This window comes from Arvicola amphibius, chromosome 9, assembly GCF_903992535.2.
Source record: "Arvicola amphibius chromosome 9, mArvAmp1.2, whole genome shotgun sequence".
In the NCBI taxonomy this organism is placed as follows: Eukaryota; Metazoa; Chordata; class Mammalia; order Rodentia; family Cricetidae; genus Arvicola; species Arvicola amphibius.
The window spans coordinates 4793699-4799698 of record NC_052055.2 but is presented as its reverse complement, the minus strand read 5'-3'; positions in this window follow the sequence as shown (position 1 = coordinate 4799698).

Here is a 6000-nt window from a genome sequence, read left to right as displayed (position 1 = left end):
ACAACAGGTATATGGAGCAAAGTAACTCCTTGATGGGATTACTGGTCTCAGGACAGGCCAGAGAAGTGTTAGCACCATATACATAAAATAAATAAATCCTTCCTTTTGTCAGTTGCCTTGCGTGTGGTATTTTATCACAGCAATGGAAAAGGAACTGAAACATAAAGTTTGCAAATGTCAGGGCCGAGGAAATTGCTGGCTCAGTGTTTAAGGGCACTTGTTCTTGCAGAAGACCCGGTTTGGTTCCCAGCAGCCACAAATGGAGGCTAACAATTGTCTATAACCCTAGTTCTAGGGGACCTAGAGACATCTGCAGGGCCTCCCCGACACCAAGCATGCACTTGGTACAAGACACACACAAAGGTAAAACATCCATACACATAAAATCAACAAGTAAACAACACTTACAAACTACAGAATTCTACTGGAATTTCATGGTCACTTGTAGAACAGGATTAAGTATGTCTGCTGCGAAGTGAAAAGCTGCCGATGCCTGGAGTCACGGGGTCCTGCGTGCAGCCCTTAGCACCGGAAAAAAAGAAAGAGCAGAGGGAAGGTGGAGAGAACTTCCCAGCATAGTCTAGCCCGCTTCCTGAGGCAGACTAGACTCAGTAAGTTCACCCACTCGAGAGCCAGGCCCAGAGCCCATGATGAATGTGCGGGGTACAATGGAAGGAATAGATTAAACACTGCCAGGGCTGTCCTTGAAAACGCGGACGAGCCCTGCGGTATGAGTTTCTATCGCTGGGACCAAAGTGCCCGAGAGAAACAACTGAAGCAGGAAGCCATCTCTTCTGGCTCAGTTGCATCCACTTGTCTCCTTGATTCTGGGCCAGGCCAGAGGTGGACAGCACTGTGGTGGGAGCAAGTCAGAGGACGAAGAGAAAGGTAACAAAGCCGGGAACCAGGCCCAGTGACTCACTCCCCTTCCTCCTGCAAGGTCAAACCTCCAGGTCTGTGCCCCTCCTGCACAGGCACTGTCAGGAGGATTTTGAACACTTTGGGCCCAGCTGGTGGCACTGTTTAGGGAGGCTGTCAAGCCTGTAGGAGGTGGGGCCTAGCTAAAGAAGTCACTGGAGGGGAGCGGAGGGGAGGAGGGGAGAGGAGGGGTGCCTTCTAAGGCACAGTGATGCTGGGCCAAGACAAAGGTCACCTGTGCCGCAGGCAGCAGAGCCCCAGTGGGGCCGTGCCACCGTGGGCCCACAGAGCCGGATTGGATGTTTTCCTGCTGGAATTTGGCCTTCTATTTGCTCCATTTCTCCTTGCTATGCCCCGTTCCTCTTTTGGAATGGGAAATGTTTCTCTCTCTCTCTCTCTCTCTCTCTCTCTCTCTCTCTCTCTCTCTCTCTCTCTCTCTCTCTCTCTCTCTCACACACACACACACACACTTTTTAAAAAACAGGGTCGATCAAGAAACTACTGTGAGTTTCAGGGACTTTGGCCATCTGAACAATGCGGGACTATAGAACTCTCCAGTTCTGAAGTCACACTCAACACATTATGTCAGAGGTGGAACACTATAGTCTGAACGTGTAGTCTGAACGTGAAATGCCCTCCTTCAGTCCATCGGTCCCCACTGGTTTGAAAATGTAGGCCCCAGCTTCTGGGACTGTTTGGGACATATTGTCCCAGGAAGAAGTGGTCACTAGAGGGTCAGAGCCCAGCACCATCCTTTCTGTTTGCCGACAACTGCCAGCAGACAGGAGCAGACCCCCCACCATACTCCCACCCCCCATGGTGAACCTCACCCCAATCTTGAGCCAGGACACTTCCTCCCTTGCTGCTTCTCTCAGGCATTCTATCACGTGATGAGAGAGCTAACAGTTCCCAAAAGCCCTCCAGTGAGGTCAAGGGCTGCCTGTGCTGAGTAGTAGCTAGATGGATTTGGTTTTTAAACAAACAAGCAAAGGCTGAGAGTGGTGGCTTTAATCCCAAGCACTTAGAGTGAAGTGTGTATCTCTCTGACACCAGCCTGGTCTACACCCTAAGTTCCGGGCCAGTTAGGGTTACACAGAGAAACCCTCCTAAGAACAAAAGGTGCTGACTAAGGATTCCACCCTCAGTAAACAACTGCTGAATGAATGCCCAAGGCACCGTGACTGGGCACAGCAGGGACTAGAGCAACAAAGATATCATCTTTTCAGCAAATCCCAGACAGGAGCTCCTCAGCACGCAGCTTCAGAGTGCTAAGAATAAATGATTCTGCAAGCGGGGAAGTAGAGGAAGGTTTGCAGGAGGCTGAAGTGGCGTGTGGAACAAATGAAACAGAGGAATGCACACACACACACACACACACACGTGAAACCTTAAGGCTCCAGACCCTTATCCTTCATGGGGATGTGGGGGAGTGTGTCAAACATCTTCAGACTGGGCAGCCACAGATGGTGAGCAGACCACACTGGGAGTCTGGATGTCCTCGGGTAGGCTGTTTAAGCTGAGCTTCATAGAATACAATTTATCTTCTCAAAGTTGTGTCATTTGGTGCTGGAGAAATGGTCGCTCTTCCAGAGGCTCCTGGCTTGGTTTCCAGTGCCTACGTGACAGCTCACAACCAACTCTGACTCCAGCTCCTGGGAATCCAACAGCCTCCTCTGCCGTCTGAGGACACCATACTCACACACTCATACGCATAAAATAAACTAAAAAGTGTGTCACTGATGGTGTTTAGTATGTTCACAAAATTGTGCGGCCATTACCAACACCATCTAACCTTTGCCATTTTCTTAAAAACCCTCTACCAACGGTGCTGTCACAAATCTCTTCCTCTCTGGTGCCTGCCAACACTAAGCTTTCTGAATTCACGGATTTGCCTACGTTTCACATAATGAAATCATGTGATTTTGTGTGTGTGTCTGGCTTCTTAGCATGTTTTTAAAGATCATCCACATTCTTAGCTGCTTTGAACTTCCTATGTTTTTGTGTGGTTTCAATTTTCTTAGGTGTGTGAGACGCTCAGCGCTCAGAGCCGCTCTTCTGGAGGACCTGTGCCTGTGACCCCAGGTCCAGACGATCCGATGCCCTCTTCTGCTCTCTGCGGACACTGCACCATGTGGTACACAGACACACATACAGGCAAAACATTCTGAATGTACATAAAATAAAAATAAAGGAAAAAAGTTCCCATCAAGTTAAAAAACAAACATTAAAGATTCTGCTTCCAGGAAGCCCGGAGAGGCCAGGTTTAAAGGTGAGAAGATCCAGTTTGAACAAGAGCCCTTTTGTGGGAGATGAGCTCATGATTCAGAACAGTGGCCAGCTGTTCCTGCCTCGGAGCTAAGAGGACCAACTGAAGGTGAGCAGAGCTGGGGACAAAGTGGCCAAGTGGCCACTAAGGATCTGTCAAATATGCTGGAGAAGGGACACAGATGGCAGAGATGGCAAAGGGAGAGCTAGGGGAGGGATGGGGTATATGTCCCAAATGTCCCACAGGTAAAGGGCCAGACGGCAGCCCCAGGCTGCACACACATATGGTGGCTCTTAGCCCCTCAGCCCCAACCTGCTGCTGGGCACGGCAGTTCCTCTGTCGAGGACGTGACAAGGCCCTCACCTGTACACCACCCATGAAACAAGACCCCTTTCCTGGACTGACGCCACTTGCTGGGGGCCTCTGTGCTTCTCACACGAGGCCAGCCACACCTGTTCGGCATTCTGGAAACCACAAATTCTCTCAGTGCAGACAAATAATGCAGTTCAGGGACCCGTGCAGAGCAAGCATCTCCTTGATGCCTCCCAAGAGCTGATGCAGGGCCCTCCCTGCACAAAACAAACGCTAAGTAGGCACTGCCTGACAGGAAATGATGCTCCCATCAGAAGCACACAGCTGTGTTTTCAATTCTGCTGATTCAATATTTCCCACCAGAAACAGCTTTTGGTCTTTCAGGGCTGCAACCATTTACCCTCATGCAGAGGGAGGCACAGAATGCATGCAGTGCCTTTTGTGATAAGGGAGTGCTGTCGGGAGCAATCCAAGGCACATCAGTGACTCAGAGAGCCACTCTTTCCTCTCCGTCTCTTAGTGTTGGGAAATGCCATCTGGTCATCAAGGCACAGAGAGGCTGGTTCTTCTAGTTACAGGGACATCAAGAAGAAAGAAGGGCAACGGGCATAGGCCATGTGGCAGCACTAGATAAAGAGGTTCGGTACCAGGCATGACCACCGTATGGCCACGAGCCACGGGTGTGTGAGAACACACAGGAAAAAGGGCTCGGTACCAGACGTGGCCACCATACGGCCACAAGCCACGGGTAACTAACTATATTAAAAGTCAAACATCTGTTCCTATCACATTAGCTGCATTTCGGGTGATCAACAGCTATGGGCCACCGCAACTGGCAACAGATCCAGCAGACCATCTACAGCATCATCGCAGACAATTATTTTGGACAATGGTGTCTTCAGCTGGACCTGTGTGGCTGGATCTAAAAAAGTCTGGGTCTACGGGCTGGATTTCCTGGACAAGCACGCGACACATATTAGGTACGTTTCTTCTTGTGACCAAACACCTGACAACAGCAACTCAAGGGAAGGAGGCTCACGTGGGCTCAGGGTTTAAAAGGGGATGGGTCACCATGGTGGGAAGGCGTGGTGGCAGGAACATGAAGTGGTCAGTGGCATTCCCTGACCGTAGGAGGCACATAAGTACTGGTACCCTCCCAGCTTTTTCCTTCCACTCAGTCTGGAACTCTAGACCAGAAGCCCAAAGTAATGCATGGCTCATGGTACAAGCTCAGTAACAACAGCCAATGGCGATAAATAGTAGATGGATGGATGGATGGATGGATGGATGGGTGGGTGGATGGGTGGGTGGGTGGATGGAGATAGATAGATAGATAGATAGATAGATAGATAGATAGATAGATAGATAGATAGATAGAAACAGATAGATGGATGGATGGATAGAGATAGATATAGAAAGATGATATAAGATGATAGATAGAGTGAGAGATTTAAGTCACAGAATGAATTGGTGTTTTTTGAAATTTTTCTATTAATATGATTTAACAAAATACCCCCAATCAGAATGCTACTGAATGTGGGCTTCTCTTAACCACACACACATTTCAGAACAACCACCTGGGCAGAGAACAAGCAAAGCCTTTAATTTTCAGCAGCACTAGAGTGCCCTCTTGTGGCAACACACAAGCCCTGCATGGCCGTGATTTTTATAGGAAGCAAAAGTGACTTTATGGGCTTCAAATAAACATTAACTCTGTACAATCCCAATACAAAATGGGTAAGTATGAAAACAGGGAGATCTGTGTTATGGAAAACGGAACTAAGTGAGCAAAATTAAGTCCCCCTTTAAAGAAAATTGCCACAGGTTATCCACTGAGGCCAACAGAGGACCTGGTTCCTAGGAAAATACAATGACCCCTGCTCTGGAGGTGCTATATTTACCTTGACAGCGTTCCTTCTTCCACTCTTTGCCTTCTATGGTTTTCTCATACAAGCCATTCATTCCTTCCAAGTCTTATTTTCTTTACACCTCATAAACATACGGATCAATCATGGCAACAGGGTTCTCAATGCAAAGATAAAATGTGACCTTGCTGGCTTGCTATGGGAAGGTCATTTGTATTTGGACCAGCCTGAGAAAACCCAGGCTCAGAGGGCTCTGTGGAGCAGACATGGTGGGGATGCGATGGGGACAAGACAGAAACAGCTGGTCTGACCACAATGGTCTAGGACAGGTGATAATCACTATTTGAATCAGGCCTGAGGATCCCTAAGGCAGAGTTTGGAGGCAGCTTCACAAAGGCAGGCCCTCTTGGATAATGAACTTGGACTTAACCACACTACGAAGGCAGGTTTTCTGGGAAATGAAATGGTTCCAATGTGATACAGTCTTTCTTATTACCTACCGAGCCATCTCTCAAGCCTCCACAGCCAAATGTTTATAAAGGACCTAACATTATAAAAATGTAAACTATGAATAACCTTATATATCAAAATGATAATTTAAAATATTTTAAAGTCTTTGTTGTTTTTTTTTTTTTTTTT